Below are 21,391 nucleotides of genomic sequence, written 5' to 3' on the forward strand. Positions count from 1 at the left end.
AAAAGCAGGAGAGTTATTCCACTGAGTTGTTTGGATTTTTTTATTTTGTTTTATTTTCAAAAAGTTGCCTTTCTGGGGTGCTGGGCTGGTTCAATCAGATGAGCATGGGACTCTTTTTTTTGTTTGTTTGTTTATTTATTTATTTTGAGAGAGAGAGTGAGAGAGAAAGAGTGCAGGAATGCACTGGGGAGGGGCAGAGAAAAAGGGGGAGAGAGAGGATCCCAAGCATGCTCCACAGTATCAGCGCAGAGCAGGATGCAGGGCTCAAATTCATGAACTGTGAGATCAAGACCCAAGCCTAAATCAAGAGTCAGAAGCTTAGCCAACTAAGCCACCCAGGTGCCCCAAGAGTTTGTGACTCTTAATCTCAGGGTGGTGAGTTCGAACCCTACGTTGGGTATAGAGATTACTAAAACTACATCAACTTAAAAAAAAAAAATTGCCTTTCCTCCTCTTCTATAGGTCACATTATATAAATGGTTAGTAAACAGGCTATTTTAAATAGTGATTATACTACATTTAAATTTTTAAAAATTATGACATAAACAAAAGAAAATTATGTAATAGAGATGCAGACGTTGAGCTTTATTAGCTATGCTTTCTTCTACTTCTTTATAGGGATTTGTAAGTTTATTTATTTTTGAGATGGGGGGAAAAGAGAGAGAGGGAGACAGAGAATCCCAAGGAGACTCTGCACTGTCAACACTGAGCCTGAGTTGGGGCTCAAACTCACGAACTGTGAGATCATGACCTGAGGTGAAACCAAGAATTGGATGCTCAACCGACTGAGCCACCCAGGCACCCCAGGAATTTTTAAATTACATTTTTAGTTCACTTGATGAAATTCTAGCACTTTTTTAATCTTGACAACCTAGTCACATATTTTTCTAATTGTTTCTGCTAAGGTAAAACAGGTCTCTGACATCAGTGATTTTTTTTTTCAACAGAACTAAAAGAAATATTTTTCCCTTTTTAAAGGGTACTTTTAAAACTGCCTCCTTATGTGAGGACTCCTGGGATGCTAGTTGACAATTGTCAGCCATGATTTTTCTTAAAATTTAAAGACAAGTGAACCCCCTGGGACTCACAGAAACTCATAGGCTGTATTCTCAGAGGGCCTGAATGGAACGAAGGGGCAGGAACATAATGTTAGGAAATGTGCCGGCATCACAACACAGACAGCTGTTTGCTTGGCCAACCTGAAGTACTCCTGAACTCTGCAGTCAGCAAGACGAGCAGTTTAAGTTAAGTTACTCCAAAATCACTGCGTGTCTATTTCAAAGGGATAATTTCTTCAAAGTGTAAATAAATCCTAACCAAACACTTGTAAAAGAAAACAAGCAACCCAGAATTGGGAGGTACGTAGATGAGGAGAAGGTGACCGTGAGGATAGAGCTGGAAGGATTAGCCTAAAACCAGGTAAAAGGAAGTGGAGGAAGAGCCAGTTCCCAAAAAAGAACACAAAGAGGGGTAGTAGGAGCTTGGGACAAAGATTACAAGGGGAGCGATAAGATGTAAGACAGGAAAGGTCAATAGGAAACTGCTGGTGAAGTACCCTACATGCCAACCCAGAGAGATTTCCTTTCATGCAAAGTGCAGTGGCTAGGAGATTTGATCAGGCTGCATTTTAGAAAGACTACTGTAGCTGCCTTATGAAAATGAGTAGGAGAAGGTAAGGCCGCAGTCATAATCCCCAAGGCCACGTAAGAAAGTGTGCTGAGAGCTCAACATAGATTGCAGGCAGATTCAGAAATTCCTAGCTTTCCATCTCAACCTGGGAGGCAGATATGCAAATACAAGCCTGCTATCTTTTGCTATAAAAAGAATTAGGTGCAATATTATTATAATCAAAATAACTGTCTTTGTTTCATCATAAATATTTAGCAGAAAATACGGTTCTAAATGACCTGACATCACTTTTTCTAGCAAGTACAATATGAGTTTCATATTGTGCTTTTTTTACTCATTGCTACTACACACTACTTCCCAATCCCAGTGGGGATTAGGAATATGTTTTAGTCATGTGATAATATTGTTAAACTGATTTCATATTTACAACAGTAATTTGAAAAATCCCAATGAATCTGGAGCGAAAGAATATGAGCACAACATCCACATTTTTCTCTAAAAAAAATTAATGCAGGGATTTAACTGAACTTCTACAATTTATCAGACATTTCACACACAAAATTTTACTTAATTCTCTTGAAAACATGTGTGTGTATCTAGTTTATGTATAAAGAAGGAATAAACTTAAGAGAGATCATTCATCGGGATCATGATTATACAGCAAATAAACAGAAGCGGTACTTGAACTCAGCTATTCTGTGGCTCGAGGTCATGTTCTTACCACTATACACAGAATTAGATCAGTATAAATATCTCAACTAATGTCTATTACAGTTAAATTCACATCAGCAGGACCAAGAGAGTTGGCAATGGATTTTTATTCTGACGGTTATATCTGGAGGGTTATGTCTGGAGGGTATAGGAAGAGGATAAGAAAATCTGAGTAATTATGGGAAAATCAAATAGTTGGGAAGTAGAAAAGGGAAAGAAATAAGAGTCAGAAGCCAGGGGTGCCTGGGTGACTCATTCCTTGAAGTGTCCAACTCTTGATTTTGGCTCAGGTCATGATCTCACAGTTCATGAGATTGAGCCCCACACTGGGCTGCTCAGTAACAGCATGGAGCCTGCTTGGGACTCTCCCTCTCCTTCTCTCTCTACCCCTCCCTCACTCACGCACTCTCTCTCAAGATAAATAAACATTAAAAAAAAAAAAGAAAAAAGTCAGAGCCAGAATATAAGAGCCAAATTATGGTGTCCCCATGGGAGCAGGATTGGCGGTAAGAGTACCCTACAAACTATGGTACTACTTCAAGCACTCAGTACTAAATGCTGTAATTCATAGTATTCTCAACCCATATCTCTCTTCTAAGTTACACACTATCATCCTCATTTGTTCGCAGGAAATTTCCACATGGTTGTGCCACAGGCAAAACCAACTCAGAATATGAAGAATGAAACACATAGTATTTCATTCTGTCCACCCATTCTTCCACAACCCATCCAACCCCATTCCTCCTAAGTTTTCAACTTTTGTTAATGGTGCCATTATAGACCCAGAATTCAGGTTCCAATGTCCATTACCTACCAAGTCATATTTACTTTCCATTTAAAGATCTCCCTCCCCTACAAGTTCCCTTCCCCTTTTTTCCTTGTATTTCTTCATTCTTTCATTGAATAGCTACTAAGTGTCAGGTACTAACAGTTCGATTCTGAGATATAACGACAAATAAGAGACTAGCCTTGTCTTGGGACAGTTTACATCCAGAAGGACAGTATGGAAGGCAGAATTCTATGATGGCCCCCAAGATTCCCAGTCCTGGTGTGTATTTGTTATTTAATTTTTCTCTCCTTGAGTGTAGGTGAGCCCAACCTAATCAGGTAAGCTCTTTTGAAAAAGAGGATCTAGGGGCCAAAGAAGAGGAAAGCAGAGATATTTGAAGCTACAGCAGAAGCTCTCCTGTTGGTTCTGAAGAAGCAAATTACCATGTTGTAGAGAGGGCCATCTAACAAGGACCTGAAAGTGTCTCTAGGAACTGAGAGTGGTCTTTGGCTACCAGCTGGCAATAAAATAGGAAGCCTGGTCATACAACTGCAAGGAAATGAATTCTGCCAAGGGAACTTGGAAATTGATCTTTTCTTGGTCAAGCCTGCAGATGAGGATACAGCTGGCCAACACCTTGATTTCAGTCTGGTAAGATCCCGTGCAGAGGGCCCAGGTAAAGATGCTGGCCTTCTGACTTACTGAAACTGTGAGGTAGTAAATGTGTGTTGTTTTAGACTGCGAAGTTTGTGGTAATTTGTTATGCAGCAGTAGAAAAGGCAGTAGAAAACAAAGAGAGAGATTCATTGTCAGACAGTCTGCCTGGTGCTATGAGAGAGGTATGTAGAGGATGCTCTCAGAGCATCAATGGGGCATTTAACAAACGCTGATGGACTCAGGGACGACATCCTGCTAGACGCAGAACCTAGGATGATAACAAAGGGAAAGAGGGAGTTGGGGGAAATGTGAGTCATCAGGAAAGGGCACAATGCTGTGTGGGCAGAGGGAGCTAAATACAAGTCCCAAAGTGATAGTTCATGGTGAATTGGTGAATTTTAGAAACTAGAAATACTTCAATATGTCCAAAATTAGGAGGGAAATGGTAAAAGATGAGGATAGAGATGTAAGAAAGGGTAAGAAAAAAACAGCACTTGATCATTTACTGATTGCATACTATGCGGTGTGATCTCGGCTGAGGTGTTCACAGTAATCCCCAGTGATATATCCATGTGTGCTGCTTGATTGATTGTTTGCCTCAAATCCAGCCCCTGCTCTTCCTCCAGTCTGCTGTGAATCACAGGGGGTTGTTTCTTGCAAATCACCTTTCCCAGGTTTCTTTGCTGGGAAATTGATTCTGTCTAGGTTTGGCCAATAGATGTCACTGGGAGAAGACTGCAGGACAGGGAGAGAGGAGACTCCAGAGCATTTCTCTTCTCTCTCTGCTTTGGGCACAGCTGTGACCCAGTGGCTGCACCTCCTCTTTAGCTCTGGTTCCCACACATCCTGATCAGCAGCTCTGCCCCCTGGGCTCTGGTAACACTCTCTTCCCTTAGTCCCAGCCTTGGAAGTGGTCATTGCTTTCTGCAATTGCTTAATCCCTGGATGACCTTGCCTTCCCATTTGGTCTTTCAGCTCTTCAGTCTGTACCTGTAACTAGTTCCCTTATTAAATTCTATTAAATTACCTGGCATGCATGTTATTTTTCTAATTGGATCCTCACTGAATCACCATGTTTTACAGACAAATAGACTGAAATTCAGAAAAGACTGTGCAACTTGCTTAGTATCCCACAGTTAGGATACTGTGGGGCTGAGATGTAGACCAAGTATAGCGACTCTGTCGGGCTGCATCATCTCTCTGAACTTACATCACCATAACACCATACAAAGGAGCTCACTCCTTTGTATTTCACTATTCCAGTAGCTCTGAACTGTTCTCCATCCCTCCTCTGTCTTCTATCTCTAGTCTGTTCTCACAGGGCTGATACATGAGTCCTCCTTAAGCTTATCTCTGGTCATGTGACATATCTGGCAGTTGCAAAGAGAACTAAGCACCAACTCCCCCTTCTAGACGCCAAGCTTCCCAAAATAGTTCTTAATCAATCTTTCTGGCCTCACTTTTGCTAAATATTTTGCTCTACTGAAATCTACCCTTGATTTTCACTTCTATATCTTTTTTTTTTTTTAATTTTTTAATGTTTTTATTTATTTTTGAGACAGAGAGAGACAGAGCATGAGCAGGGGAGGGGCAGAGAGTGAGGGAGACACAGAATCTGAAGCAGGCTCCAGGCTCTGAGCTGTCAGCACAGAGCCCGACACGGGGCTCGAACTCACGGGCTGTGAGATCATGACCTGAGCTGAAGTCGGACGCTTAACCAACTGAGCCACCCAGGCGCCCCTATATCTTTGCTTATACTATTTCTGTTCTCTTTAGCTAGAATGCTATCTTTTCATCTTTTGAAATAATATCTCTCTCAGTTCTACCTATTGATATAATATTTGCCCTTCAAAGCTTATTTATTCATTGATTCAACAAACCTGGACAAGGCACATTCTAGGCCTTCAGGATAGAAAGAAGAAGAAAATTGTTACTATCTTGTAGAGTAGGGATTGACAAAGTTTTTCTGTGAGGGCCAGATGGCAAGTATTTTAAATGTTTAAACTTTGTGGATTACACCGTCTCTGTTGCAACTACTCAACTCTTCCATGGTAGCACAAAAGCAACCATAGATCATACATAAATGAATGAATATAACTATTCCAATGAAACTTTACTGCAATATAACTATTCCAATGAAACAGATGACAAGCTGGATTTAGCCCATGGGCTGTAGTTTGCTGATCTCTCCTATAGAAACTCACATCAAACAAATGGAAAAGCTAGCAAGAAATGATAATGAATAAAACATAGCAAAGAGATGTGGAGAATAGAAATAGTAGAGTCAGCATCTTTGTAAGAGGAGTCTCAAAAGACAAAATTTTAAAGAAGAAGAGGAGGATATATTTGAAGAAATAATAGTTAAATTTCTCACAACTAATGAAAAATGAATGATTTCAGATCATAAAATGTCAAAGAGAGGAGATAAGGAAAAATCAGACCTAGACAGGTTATAGTGAAAGAGTACTAGAGATAAAGAAAAAATCTGAAACTTTCTAGAAAGAACATACAATCTACAAAGGAATAAGAATCATACTAATATTAGTCTTCTCAACAGCATACTGGCTGCAGGGAGGCAAAGGAGCAATATATGTTAAGTACTGAAAAAAACTTGAGCCAAAATCTTGTATTCAACCAAATTGTCTTTCAAATATAAAGGCATAGGAAAAGTGATATTCAGCCTCAAGTATACAAGTTCTCAGAAAACTTGCCACATGAAGACTCACACTGAAAACATTTTTGAGGAAGTACAAAAATGAGAAGAAAAATTGAAAATCCTGATGTGCTCTAAGAGATATCAGGAGTTTGTTGTAGCCTTAAAAAAGAAAAAGCAACTGGAACCAAAGAAAAAAGACAAAAAATATCCATTACATTGCAGAACTAAAATCCTAGATATTATTAATATAACAGATGCTTTGAGAGGATATGAAAGGGAAAGGAGAGCATGCTAATATATATTTATTAGGACAATAATACAGAGGTGACAAGTTTAGGAAATGAATAGGAAGAAAATAAATAAGGTTATGTTTGTATCAGTCTGGATACAGAAACCACACCTATAATTTATCAGGAAATATTTAATGTAACAGTCATGAACTAATAAAAGGTGGTTAACTATTAACAGAGGTAAAAGTTAACTCTACGGAATAGCAAATGTAAACAACACTATTACCTCTAAGCTTGAGGGAGAATATCCAAGAGAAAAAGAAACTTGGAACAGATTCTATCCTCCAGGTGAGGCTGAGATTCAAACCTCCTTGGAGAGGGTAAGGCTATAGTCTAAAGAAAAGTTCAGTGGAGTGCTGCAGCCCAGAACTGGGGGGTAGCCTATATGTCAGGGGTGGTCAACTGGAAGCCATTCATTTAGGGTGGTGGTGAAATGTGCCACTGGGTCTTCACAAGAGACATCACAGGAAGATCTGAGAAGCCACCTTCTCTGCTTTGTCTTGCAGTGTCCCTCCAGTGCCCTCTGCTGTAAGGCCTAACATTACACCTGCTAGCAAACGAATTGTTTACAAGGTCCAGCTCCAAGTGACTTTGGAGCTGACAGGCAATAAATTGATAATAAGCCTCTCCCAGTTTTTTCCCCTATTCAGTGTTGTCATTATTCATCCATGTTCATTGTGTATAGTTATTGAATATACTGCCTTGAGCACCCTTCCTAAATATATTTTTCTTTCATTGTTTTTTTGGGTTTTTTACTATTTTATGGGTTGAAGAAAACTAACAATAATGAAAATGACTTGGCCCATAGAAATGGAAAGTAATTGTGTCAGTGGAATGCAATTTATTATTTCCTGGTGATTAGACCATTTTGTATCTTTTTGTAAATTCATTCTAGCATTCCTTGTTGCCTATATATGTGTGGTTATTTGAATTCTCCTTTGATCTAGTTGTAACATCTTATTGGCTTCCTCATTAATTAATGAGGTAAACAAAACTTCTGATCCCTTTTCATTTTATATCTGTATGAGGGTTATATTAACTTTCAAAACAAATTGTATCTTAGATAAGTCAGTCCTAGGCGAGATCGGGCACGTTCAGGGTGGTATGGCCATAGACTAATAAGTCAGTCCTAGGGTAGCCAAACTCATAGAGTTACAATGTAGAAGGGTGGTTGCCAAGGCCTGGTGGGAGAACATGGGGAGTTATGATTTAATGGGTACAGAGTGTCAGTTTGAGAAGATGAAAAAGTTCTGGAGAAAGATAGTGGTGAGGGTTGTACAACAATGTGTATGTAGTCAATACCACCGAACCCTACACTTAAAAATGGTTAAAATGGTAAATTTTGTTATGCATAGTTTACCACAATTTTAAAAATAAAAAAATTTTAAAATTATACTTTAGGGGCCCTGCCTAGCTTAGTTGGTGGAGCATGAAACTCTTGATTTTGCGGTGGTGAGTTTAAGCCCCATGTTGGATGTAAAGATTACTTAAAAATAAAAAAATCTTTTAAAAAAATTATACTTTAACACTATGTTAATTGCTTTTCAAGTTCAGTCACAATTTTACTATTCTATTACCTAAAGACTAAAGACTAACTTGCAAAGTTAACCTCCAAAAATTTATATATGAAATAATAATGGAAGAAGAGGGGCACCTGGGTGGCTCAGTTGGTTAAGCATCTGACTCTTGACTTTGGCTCAGTCATGATCTGTGAGTTTGAGCTTGCTTGGGATTCCATCTCCCTCTCTCTCTGCCCCTCCTCCCCTGCTCCTTTCTGTCTCTCTCTCAAAATAAAAATAAATAAATAAAAAATAAAAGGTTTAGTAGAATGTTAAAGTATCAAAGTGTGGATATATGGATGTTTGTTGTAAAGTTCTTTGAACTTTAAAAAAAATAATGGAAGAAAGAAAATGGTTGATATTTACAAATGAACGCACGTACACAACAAATGAGGAAATATGCAAAACTGCTACAGTCCTTGTTTTTGTAACTGGTCACAAGGCCACAGTTGATATTTATGATCCCCTTCTTTCACTATTTATTCTGTATTTCCTTTGCTCTCAGCCAGAAGCTCAGCTGGTCAATTTCCTAGTGGAGTGACCTAAACCTACCTTCCTTAAAGCATCTCAGTCCTCAATATTCCTGCCGCTTCCCTTTTTGAATATGGTTTTTTTATTAACACTTACTATTGGGCATGGAAGTACTAAGAGATGCCCCAGGAAATGCACTGGGTTCTGGATATAGTCCTACTTGTACTCATGGGTTAGCAGCAACCTAAATTCCCTCTTGGTAACTGGGATCAGTCCAGCAGTAGAGAGATTCCTTTTACTGCCTTTCGGTTTTGTGACATAAGAAGCCCAAGAGAGCCAGCTGGCAGCCTTACTTTCCAATTTAGAGCATGCATTGTTGTGTCCCCTGATGGAAGCATTCCTCCCTTTGGAACAAAGACCTTTAATTTTTTTAATTTTTTTTTTTAGCATTTTTATTCATTTTTTGAGAGACAAAGAGAGACTGTGAGCAGGGGAGGGGCAGAGAGAGAGAGAGGGAGACACAGACTCTGAAGTAGGCTCCAGGCTCTGAGCTGTCAGCACAGAGCCTGATGCGGGGCTCGAACCCACGAACTGTGAGATCATGACCTGAAATCTACTGCTTAACTGACTGAGCCACCAGATGCCCCTGGAATGAAGACCTTTAAAAACAGCAAATCTCAGAGCTGCATGGATGGGAAGCAAAAATTTTGTGAGTAGATTAGGTGATATAATAGTGAGAGGATCTACTCCCACCTACATCCCTTGATTCCCAAATCCACGTATTCTGGCTGTGGAGGAGACAGCACTATGTAATGACCTCTGATTCAAAGTATGCACTGCATTTTTCAAGACAGAATCCTGTCTCTGAAGACGTTGTCTCACATCTGGTACCATAACTGAGTTTTCAGTAAGCAATTCCACTGTTAAGTTAAAGTAGCCACTTACGGATGATGCAGTATGTGGTAGGACCACTTAGTTCTATAGGCTTAAGTTCACTGCTGTATTTCTATTGGTATGAAATGAGTTTCTTGATCAGACGCAGTGCTGTGGAGAATCCCATAATGGTGAATAAGACATTCTGTGAGTCTATTGATGGAGGTCCTGACAGAATTATGGATAGAGAAGACATCTATACCAGGAATATGTGTCTATTATAGTGAGGAAGATTTTCTGCCCTCTCAACAATGGAAGGATTCCAATGTAATCAACCAACTACCAGGTGGCTGGGCAATGGTGCCTTATCAGGGGGCCAGTGCTGGTCTCTGCTGTTGGCAGATAAGGCACTCAGCAATAGCATTAGCCAGGTCAGCCTTGGTAATGAGAAGTCCATGTAGCAGAGTCTATGGCTAGCTTCCATCCCTGCCATAGTCTTTATTCATGGGCCCATTGAAAAAGCACTGGGTGTCTGGGGAAAGAGGTTGTCTGACATCCACAGAACATGCCATTTTGTCCACTTGATTATTAAGAGCCTCCTCTGTAGTGAATCTCTTTTGGTGATCATTCACACAGACAAAAATATATTCGCAGTCTGTGTCCTTTCCAGGAAGACCACCAACATTCTTCTTCTCCATACTTTTTTTCAATCTGTGTACTTAGCCCTAACCATCCAATCAAATTGTTAGCAACCACACATGAATAAGGGTAGGTACATAATCTGTCTTCTCACATCAGACAAGGCAGATATATTAGTTTCCTCATTTCTAAGTGACAAATGAGGCGGCTTAGAACAACAAAAGTTTATTGTCTCATAGTTCTGGAGGCTAAAAGTCTGAAATCTAAGTGTTAATAGGGCCATGCTCTCTCTGAAGGCTCTAGGGACTGATTATTTCTCTCCTCTTCCTAGATTCTGATGGCTGCTGGGACTCCTTGGTGTTCCTTGACTTACAGATGTATCACCCCAATCTTTGCCTCTGCAGTCACATGGCATTTTCCCTGTGTATTCGTGTCCAAATTTCCCTCTTCTTATAAGGACACCAGTTACTGGGTTAGGGTCTACCTTAGTCCAGTATGACCTCATCTTAACTTGATTACATCTGCAATAATGCTATTTCCAAATAAAGTCACATTCATAGGTTCTGGGTGGACATGTATTTAGGGATAGGACACTATTCAGTTCAGTACAGTAGACAATCCTATTATGAGCATTTCCCTTCCCCATTGCCCATTAGGGTGATTTCTTTCTTTCTTTCTTTCTTTCTTTCTTTCTTTCTTTCTTTTTTTTTAACGTTTATTTATTTTTGAGACAGGGAGAGACAGAGCATGAACAGGGGAGGGTCAGAGAGAGGGAGACACAGAATCTGAAACAGGCTCCAGGCTCTGAGCTGTCAGCACAGAGCCCGACGCGGGGCTCAAACTCACGGACCGTGAGATCATGACCTGAGCCGAAGTCGGCCGCTCAACCGACTGAGCCACCCAGGCGCCCCTAGATGATTTCTGAGTGGAGTTTTGCCTAAGCATATTGTAATGAAGTTAAAATTTAATTACAAAAGGATATAATTTCACATATTTGAAAATTAAGTTACATATTTGTAAATAATCTTTATGTTAAAAAGGGAAGTGCAGAGTAAATTAGTACTTAGAAATAAATGATAATGAGGGGCACCTGGGTGGCTCAGTCGGTTGAGCGTCTGACTGTGGCTCAGGTCATGATCTCATGGTCCTTGAGTTCGAGCCCCATGTTGGGTTCTGTGCTGACAGCTCAGAGCCTGGAGCCTGCTTCAGATTCTGTGTGTGTGTGTCTCTCTCTCTCTGCCCCTCCCATGTTTGTGCTCTGTCTGTCTCTCTCTCTCTCTCAAAAATAAACAAACATTAAAAAATTTAAAAAAAATAATGAAAATACTACATGTAAGCACTTTTGGATCACAGATAAGGCAGTTCTTAGAGAAATAAATGATAATTTACATATATTTATTAAGAAACAAGATAGTTTTAAAACAAAGCAGCTAAATAATTACAGTATGTGAAAAACAGTAATATCTAAGAAACAAGAAGGAAGCAAATAATAAGAAAATAAATAAAACCAATAATATTTTTTAAAAGACAGAAAATACTAATGAAATATTAGATGAAATGAAAATCTCTGGCAAGATTGAGAGAGAGAGAGAGAGAGAGAATAGAATATGAAAAGGGGGAAATTAACCACAGTCTCAACAGAAATGAAAACTTAATAAAAATAATATTATGAATAAGTATATATAAATAGATTTTTTAAAGTTCTTATGTATTTATTTTTGAGAGAGAGAGTGTTAATGGGGGAGGGGCAGAGAAAGAGGGAGAGAGAGAGAATCCCAAGCAGGCTCTGCACTGTCAGCACAGAGCCTGACCCAGGGTTCAGATCCATGACCTGAGCCAAATTCAAGAGTCAGATGCTTAACCAACTGAGCCACCCAAGCACTCCTGTAGGTAAATACATTTTAAAACCTAAATGAAGGGCTTAGTCAGTTAAGCATCCAGCTTTGGCTCAGGTCATGATCTCATGTTTCATGAATTGTAGCCCTGCTTCAGGCTCTCTGCTGTTAGCATAGAGCCCACTCCAGATCCTCTGTCTCCCTCTCTCTGACCTCTCCCACTGGTTCTCTCCCACCTCCTCCTCTCAAAATGAATAAATAAACTTAAAATAAAATAAATTTAGACTAAATGAAATGGACAAAACCCAAGAAACACAAAACTGCAAAAATAATGCAAGAAGAAAGTAGGAACTGGAAAAGATCGATAAGGATTAAACAAAACATAACAAAGTCTCAAGGCCTACATGGTTATACAGATAATTTTTACCCAAAGTTTTTTTTTTTTTTTTTTTTTAAAGTAATCTCTATACCAACATAGGGCTTGAACTCATAACCCTGAAATCAAGAGTTACATGCTCTCCCAAATGAGCCAGGCAGACATTCCAATTTCTACCCAAGTTTTAAAGTATAATTAATTTAATGTGTAGTATATAATTACTTAACAGTGAACATGAAAACAAATGGAGAAATCTTAAATATATTCCTTTGAGATCAGGAAAAAGAAAACACTGTCCAATATTACTGATGATATTACTGTCTTGATCAATGGTATTAGGAAAGAAAAAAAAGCTGATGGGATATAAGAGATAAAACTGTAATATTTTTCCAGATAATATAATCATCTATAGAGAACAACCAACAGAATCAAATTATGAACTTAGAATAATAGAGTTGAACAATGTTTCTGATACCAACACAGCATATACAAATTAGTTTCATTTCTCTACATCAAAAACAGTAAACTAGAAGATACAATTTAAGAAAAGACACCATTTAATTTAGCAGCAATATACTTATGGAGAAAAATGTCAAACTGTAATAAATGACCTGGGACCAGAGGATGATCTGAACAAGTGAGAAGATATTCCATGCATTTGGGTGGGATAATAATAATAATATTATTATTATTATTATTTTAATTTTTTGAGAGACCATGAGTGGGGGAGGGGCAGACAGACAGGGGAACAGAGGATTCAAAGTGGGCTCTGAGCTGACAGCAGCGAATCTGATGAGGGGCTCAAATTCACAAACCATGAGATCATGACCTGAGCCAAAACCAAGAATCAGATGCTTAACTGACTGAGCCACCCCAGGCGCTCCTGGGATAACTTATTAAAAAGATACTAACTTTCCCAAATTAATCAATAAATTCAATGTAGATTCCATCAAAATTTTAGTCGAAAATTTTAAGGAATTTGTTAACTTACTCACAGAGAAGAGTAAAAGTCCATAAATAGCTAAGTCAACCTTAGAAAAGTAGAATAAAAAGTAGGTCTTGCTTTATCAGATATTAGGGCATATTACAAAGATGCAATAAGAAATACTGGATGTTGTTAACACAGAAATAGATAAGAAACTAAGTTGCCATATGGAAACAATAAAACTGGATCTCTTCCTAACATTATGTACAGAGGTAAACTAAAGATTATTTAAGAGCATAAATATGAAAGATGAAAATATGTATTAATAGAAGAAAATGTACAATTTTTTTCAGCAAGGAACTTGGCGGGTGAGAGCTAACCACAGACAGTGACAGTGGGGATGGAAGGATCACATAGAAGATATTTGGGAGGTTACCATTGACAGACTCTTATCCAACTCTCCCTTATACTGCTGTCTCAGAGTTTGGAGGAGATAGCAGAAGTGGGTATAAATGTATAAATGTATACACATATACATTGCTTTATATTATGTAGTTATGCGTAGTAATTTTGTGGCAGAGTGTTATAAAGGGAATTGAGTTTGTAGTCAGAAGACCTGAGTTTAAGTCATAGTTCTTTCATTAACTAAGTGTGACCATGAGCCTTAGTATTCTCAGCTCCATAAAGTGGATGGTCAAAAAAAGATAAAACCTGTTATGAACTAAATATAGAGCTCAACCTACCATTACTCAGTTTTTTCCACTTGGACATCCTCCTTCCTATTATAGTTGACTTTGGTAAATGTCTGTATCTGGGAGTATTCTTTCTTTCGCACATTATAGATAGCTCAATCTAAACAGGATCAGACAAAACAGCAAAACAAAGAGAGGAGGGGGAATTATTACCTCTTGTAGATTTAAAATCCATGAGTAGATGTAACATCTAGCATGGCTGAATTCAGATGCTCAGAATAGGTTTTAGGAAGCTGTCTTGCTCCATCTCCTCGTTCTGTTCATTGGGTCAGGTGTGCCCCATCTGTTCCGAGAAGTTTCAGGCTTATGTCTTCACAGTCCCAAGATGCAAAACACTTCTTTTGCTATAAACTCTCCCAAAGGTTCTGGGATATATGCTGTTTGAGTTAACTTGATTCCTTCTTTCATCCTTGCGCCAATCACCGTAGCCAGACTTATTGCTACTTATGGTGGTACTTATGTTGATCAGTGTAAGCCAATAGCATGTGATCATTCCTTGAACTTGGGGTGCGGTCAGGTGCACCCAAACAATGAGTACTAAAAGTGGGGTGGGGTAGTTTCCCAAGGAAATACAGGGCTCTGAAATAAAAAAGGAGAAGAAGAAGTTTGTGGTAGAGAAAAAGAATAGGTATTTATTATATATTTTCCTTTTCTTTTGTCTTTATTGTTCATTTTGACAAGAAAATATATACAAAAACATTGCAGGAACCAGAGACCATTGCAGAGACCTGGTGATTAGCCCCTGGGGAGGGCCCTGACTTGAATTCAAGGAATTCTCATGGGTACATGAGAGATAGGGTTGTGTAAGAAGACTAACTTGCAAGTTGGTAAAGGCTCTTCCTCACCTCCTGATCAGACAGAGAACTTTTTTTTTTTAAATGACTTTATTCAGATATAGTTCATACCATACAATTCACTCATTTACAATGCACAATTCAATAGTTTTTTGGTAATTTACAGAGTTGTGCGACCATTATCACCATCAATTTTATTTTATTATTTTTTTAAGTTTATTTATTCATTTTTGAGAGAGCATGAGTGGGGTAGGGACAGAGAGAGAGGGGTAGAGAGAATCCCAAGCAGGCTCCGTGCTGTCAGTGCAGAGCCTGACGTGGGGCTCGATCTCACAAACTGTGATATCATAACATGAGCCAAAATCCAGAGTCCACGCTTAAACAAATGAGCTACCCAAGTGCCCTAGAAACTCTACATCCTTTAGCTATCATTCCCCCTCCCCTCAATTCCCCCATCCCCACCAGCCTTAGGCAACCACTAACTATTTTTTGTCTCTATAGATTTTTGTATTCTGGACATTTAATATAAATAAAATAATATAATATGTGATCTTTTGTGACTGGCATCTTTCATTTAGCATAATGTTTTAAGGTACATCCATGTTGCTACATGTATTTGTACTTCTTTTTTATGGTTGAGTAGCATTCAATAGTATACGATGGAATACTATTCCATTGTGTAGATATATCACATTTCAGATATAGATATATCACCCATTCACTCATTGATGGATTTTTGGATTGTTTCTAGCTTTGGGGACTGTTTTTAGGTGGAAATATATTTTCATTTCTCTTGGGTATATATTCAAGGGTGGAATTACTGGGTCAAATAGTAACACTGTGTAACTTTTTGAGGAACTGCCAGACTATTTTGCTAAGTAGCTGTATCACTTTCACCAAAGTTCCAATATCTCCACACCTTAGCGTGATCTTTTTATTATCTGTCTTTTAAAATATTACAGCCGTACTAGTAGGTGTTACGTGGTATCTCATGGTTTTTTTTTTTTTTTTTAATTTTTTTTTTCAACGTTTTTTATTTATTTTTGGGACAGAGAGAGACAGAGCATGAATGGGGGAGGGGCAGAGAGAGAGGGAGACACAGAATCGGAAACAGGCTCCAGGCTCCGAGCCATCAGCCCAGAGCCTGACGCGGGGCTCGAACTCACGGACCGCGAGATCATGACCTGGCTGAAGTCGGACGCTTAACCGACTGCGCCACCCAGGCGCCCCGGTATCTCATGGTTTTGATTTGTATTTCCCTAATGGCTAATGATGTTGAGCATCTTTTCATATGCTTGTTGGCCATTTGTACATCTTCACTGGAAGGTCTATTAAATATATATATATAATATATATATATGTTATATATATATATTTTATATATATATTATATATATATATATAATATATATATATAACATATATATATGTATATAAAGCTTATATATTATATATAAGCAATTGTCTTTTCACTTTCTTGATAGTGTCCTTTGAAGCACAAATTTAAAATTTTTGAAGTCCAGGGGCGCCTGGGTGGCTCAGTCGGTTGAGCGCCGACTTCGGCTCAGGTCACGATCTTGCGGTCCGTGAGTTCGAGCCCCGCATCGGGCCCCTGTGCTGACAGCTCAGAGCCCGGAGCCTGTTTCAATTCTGTGTCTCCCTCTCTCTGACCCTCCCCATTCATGCTCTGTCTCTCTCTGTCTCAAAAATAAATAAACGTTAAAAAAAATAAATAAATTAATTAAAAAAAAATAAATAAAATTTTTGAAGTCCAATTTATTCATTTTTTCCATTGGTCAGTTGATTTTTAACATGCTACCCTTGTTGCTTTTTTTTTTTTGTAATTATTTTTTTTTGAGTATAGTTGACTTCAGGTGTACAACTTATTTTTAATTTTTTGTTTATTTGCTACACTTGTTGCTTTTAAACCTGGTACTTGGTACAAAAGCTTATCTCAAGCTTACCTCTGTTTCTTTTATACATAAGATCTCACAAGTACTTCAGGTGAGTCAAAAGAATGTTTTAAAAAAAAATGACTCACAAGCATGGGACATCAGAGCCTGAATAAAGTGAGAAGGACCTCTACTCAGGGGTGGCCAAATGTGAAAGGTTAGAACCCAGAGAAACTAGGAGAATATCCATGCATGGGGATGATTCAGAATTGGGTGCGGGAGCCCAAAAAAGGAAGGAAGGCAACCACACATGGGAGCATCCTGGTGTGGAGAGTCAGAACCTGAATAGGCAATGAAGGGCATTCATGCCGGGGTGGCTCAGTGCACTTGAGAGCCCAAATGGCATGAGAGGGCTTTGATACTGAGAGTACAGTAGCCTGGAATAGAGTATTTGTATAGAAGTGAGATGAGAAGGGTATCTGCATGGGGTGGGCTGGGGGGGGAGGGGGGGGAGAGGACAGTGGAGGTAATGGGAGATTGATTATATTCAGGAATATTGATAAAATGTTAAGGATAACAAGGGCCAGGTTCCCACAATTGGAGAATGGATTAAAAGTATACAAAGGAAGAGAGGTGCCTGGGTGGCTCAGTTCGTTGAGCATCTGACTCTTGATTTTGACTTAGGTCATGACCCCAGGGTTGTGGGATCAAGCCCATGTTGGGCTCCATGTTGAGTGTGGGGCCTGCTTAAGATCCCCTCTCTCCCTCTGCCCCCTTCTCTGCTCATGTGTGTGCTCTCTCTAAAAAAAAAAAAAAAAGTATAGAAAGGAAGAAAACTAGAATGAAATTTGTGGTGGATTAGAATTGGAAGTATTGGTGTAAACTCACAGTTTTTAATATAAAAAGATCAATATAGAAATGTACATGCATTTACATATATGTATTCACATATACATGTCCATTCATGCATAAATACATATGTACACACATGTATTGATTAGAAACGCCTCCTGAAGGAACTTGGAAGTAGTGACATCTCAATAGTAATGAGCAAAAACAGTCCCCAGATCTTGGTTTCTAAATATCATTCTGAGAGCCAGTGAAGCAGCTTACGTAAGGATAAAGGTGGGCATTGACTATTGGGAGACTGTTCATTTCAGGAAGGCAGAGTGGGGCCATTTACAATGGGGGCACAGGGGCCTGTAGTGGCTTGGAGACCAAGCTTTGGATCCACACCAAGAGTGAGTTGGATCTCAGTTCTGGATTTATCAGCTAAGTGATGTATTGACAATAGGTTCCTTAACATTTCTCAGCCTCAGCTCCTCATTTGTAAATAGGACAATAGAAAATAGAAAGGGAAAAAGTAAGTCAAATGCCTGGCACGTTGTAAGCACTTAGTATTCTTACTGGGAACACCAGGAAGGCATATTGTAGTAGTGAAAATAAATCACAGAAATCAACAAAAACAAAAAGACTCTGAAAACTTTCCAAAATCTTCATCTAAGCTCAGAAGGCCAGGAATTTGGTGGAGTTCCAGGGGCTTTTCAGTCCCGTATACCAGCTATGAAATTAATGTGTAATGCTTTTGTGTTAATTCTGCCTATTAATAAAATTTGTGATACGAGATCTGACCCATGTGTTGGATAGTCCGAAGAGTGGGGTGCCACATGGGGTGGGATGATAGGAATTATGCCAATTTGATTTCATTTCAGAGAACTAACTAGCTGGGGAAATTCCTATGGAAGTGGGCTGCCACTGGGATCTCCCTACTGCTCAAACCAGAGTCTTCTGTTTCCTTCCTCCCTCAATAGTGCTTACATCTAATAAGTCATCACGCCTTTTCTTCTCAGTTTCCCCATAGTTGTTCTGCTTCTCTTCACCACCACTCTGGTTCCAGCCTTCCATTCTGACTTGGTTACTTTGTGAAAAACTTTGTAACTGGTCTTCTTGTCCCTAGTTATTACATCTCCAAACCACCCCTATCCTGCCACATAGTAAGTTCCATTTTTCCAAGGATTAATCTGCCCACACTGAAACTCCTCAAATCCTATTTCTTCCATGATAAAATTTGCCTTCCTTAGATGGCATTCAAGGACCTCCTGCTATGCAACCAGCTACAACCAACAGAGGCCATTCACTCCCTATTCCTTGGGACCATATTTCACATTTCTTTTTTTTTTTTAATTTCATTTTTCATATTTCACATTTCTATCTACACTTTTCACCTAAGCCTTCCTTACTTTTCCTTTTGCAATGATTGTTTCTTTTTATATCCTGTCATTAAAATGTGTTAAGTCATAGTTTAAAATGCCCATAACAAAACAAAGAGTGTGGATCAGTCTCCTGTCCATCACAATTTCCTTCTCCTTGCAGGCTACGACTTTCACTCTTGTTGATTATTTTCATATCTTCATCCTCATTTCTAAATAAAATGCTTAAGTTGCTATTCAATTAAAAATTTTCCCAACAAACAAAAGTCTAGGACCAGACAGCTTCACAGGCCAATTCTACCAAACATTTAAAGAACACCTGGGGCACCTGGGTGGCTCAGTTGGTTGGGCGTCTGACTTCAGTTCAGGTCATGATCTCACATCTCATGGGTTTAAGCCCTGTGTCAGGCTCTGTGCTGACAGCTCAGAGCCTGGAGCCTGCTTCAGATTCTATGTCCCCTCGCCCTCTTCCCCTCCCCCACTCATGCTCTGTCTCTCTCTCAAAAATAAATAAACATTAAAAAAATTTTTTTAAATAAAAAAATAAAGAACAGTTAATAGCTGTTCTTCTCAAACTATTCTAAAAAATAGAAAAGAAGGAAGGAAAACTTCCAAATTCATTCTACAAAGCCAGCATTCCCTTAGAGCAAAAACAGATGAAGATACCACAAAAAAGGCCAGTATCTCTGATGAACATAGGTGCAAAAATCCTCAACAAAATACTAGTACACGGAATACAATAATACATTAAAAAAAAAATCACTCACCATTATCAAGTGGGATTTATTTCCAGGATGCAAAAGTGGTTCAATATTCACAAATCAACATGATATATCACATCAATAAAAGAAAGGATGAAAACCATATGATCATTTCAATAGATACAGAAAAAGTATTTGACAAAGTACAACATGCATTCATGATAAAAATCCTAAATGAAGGAGGTTTAGAGGGAGCATATCTCAACATAATAAAGGCCTTGTATGAAGAACCCACAACTGACATCATACTCAATGGGGAAAAACTGAGAGCTTTCCCCCTAAGATCAGGAACAAGACAATGATGTCTACTCTCACCACTTTTATTCAACACAGTACTGGAAGTCCTAGCCACAGCATTCAGACTATAAAAAGAAATAAAAGGCATCCAAATCGGTAAGGAAGAAGTAAAACTTTTACTATTTGCAGATGACGTGATACTATATATAGAAAACCAAAAAACTGCTAGAACTGATACATGAATTTAGTAAAGTCACAGGATACAAATCAATGTACAGAAATCTGTTGCATTTCTACACACTAATAATGAAACAGCAGAAAGAGAAGTAAAGAAAATAATTCCATTTACAACTGCACCAAAAATAAAAAAGTACCTAGGAACAAACATAACCAAAGAGGTGAAATACCTGTACTCTGAAAACTATAAAACATTGATGAGAGAAACTGAAGACAACACAAAGAAACAGAAAGACATTTCATGCTCATGGATTGGAAGAACAAATATTGTTAAACTGTCTATACTCTCCAAAGCAATCTACAGATTTAATGTAATCCTCATCAAAATACCAATAGCAGTTTCACAGAACTTGAAGAAACAGTCTAAAATCTGTATGGAACCACAAAAAGACCCTGAATAGCCAAAGCAATCTTGAAAAAGAAAAACAAAACTGGAGGTATCACAGTTCCGGACTACAAGTTATATTACAAAGCTGTAGTAATCGAAACATTACACGGTACTGGCACCAAAACAGACACATAGATCAATAGAATAAAATAGAAAACCCAGAAATAAACTCACAATTATATGGTCAATTAGTCTTAGACAAAGTAGAAAGAATGTCCAAAGGGAAAAAGACAGTCTCTTCAAATGGTGTTGGGAAAACTGGTCAGTTAGATGCAAAAGAATGAAACTGGACAACTTTCTTATACCATACACAAAAATAGACTCAAAATGGATTAATGACTTAAATGTGGGGGCATCTGGGTGGCTCAGCTGACTGAGTGTCCGACTCTTGGTTTCAACTCAGGTCATGATCTTGTGGTTCATGAGTTCGAGCCCCAAATCAGGCTCTGGGCTGACTGTGTGGAGCCTGCTTGGGATTCTCTCTCTCCCTCTTTCTGACCCTCCACTGCTCGATCTGTTTCTCTCTCAAAATAAATAAATAGGGGCGCCTGGGTGGTGCAGTCGGTTAAGCGTCCGACTTCAGCCAGGTCACGATCAAGCGGTCCGTGAGTTCGAGCCCCGCGTCAGGCTCTGGGCTGATGGCTCGGAGCCTGGAGCCTGTTTCCGATTCTGTGTCTCCCTCTCTCTCTGCCCCTCCCCCATTCATGCTCTGTCTCTCTCTGTCCCAAAA

General features: G+C 38.9%; 1 protein-coding gene across 2 annotated transcripts in view; it reads right to left on the reverse strand.

Moving 5' to 3' along the window:
- The window catches only part of AFF1 (AF4/FMR2 family member 1), a 263,840-nt gene that overhangs the window by 219,533 nt on the left and 22,916 nt on the right, over positions 1 to 21,391 (reverse strand). For both annotated transcript variants that reach the window (XM_042935953.1, XM_042935954.1), the window contains one exon: positions 14,296 to 14,721. The gene's annotated coding sequence lies outside the window, so the exon portion shown is untranslated. The remainder of the gene's footprint in view (positions 1 to 14,295; positions 14,722 to 21,391) is intronic.

The sequence above is a fragment of the Panthera leo genome, chromosome B1 (assembly GCF_018350215.1).
Source record: "Panthera leo isolate Ple1 chromosome B1, P.leo_Ple1_pat1.1, whole genome shotgun sequence".
NCBI classification, from domain to species: Eukaryota; Metazoa; Chordata; class Mammalia; order Carnivora; family Felidae; genus Panthera; species Panthera leo.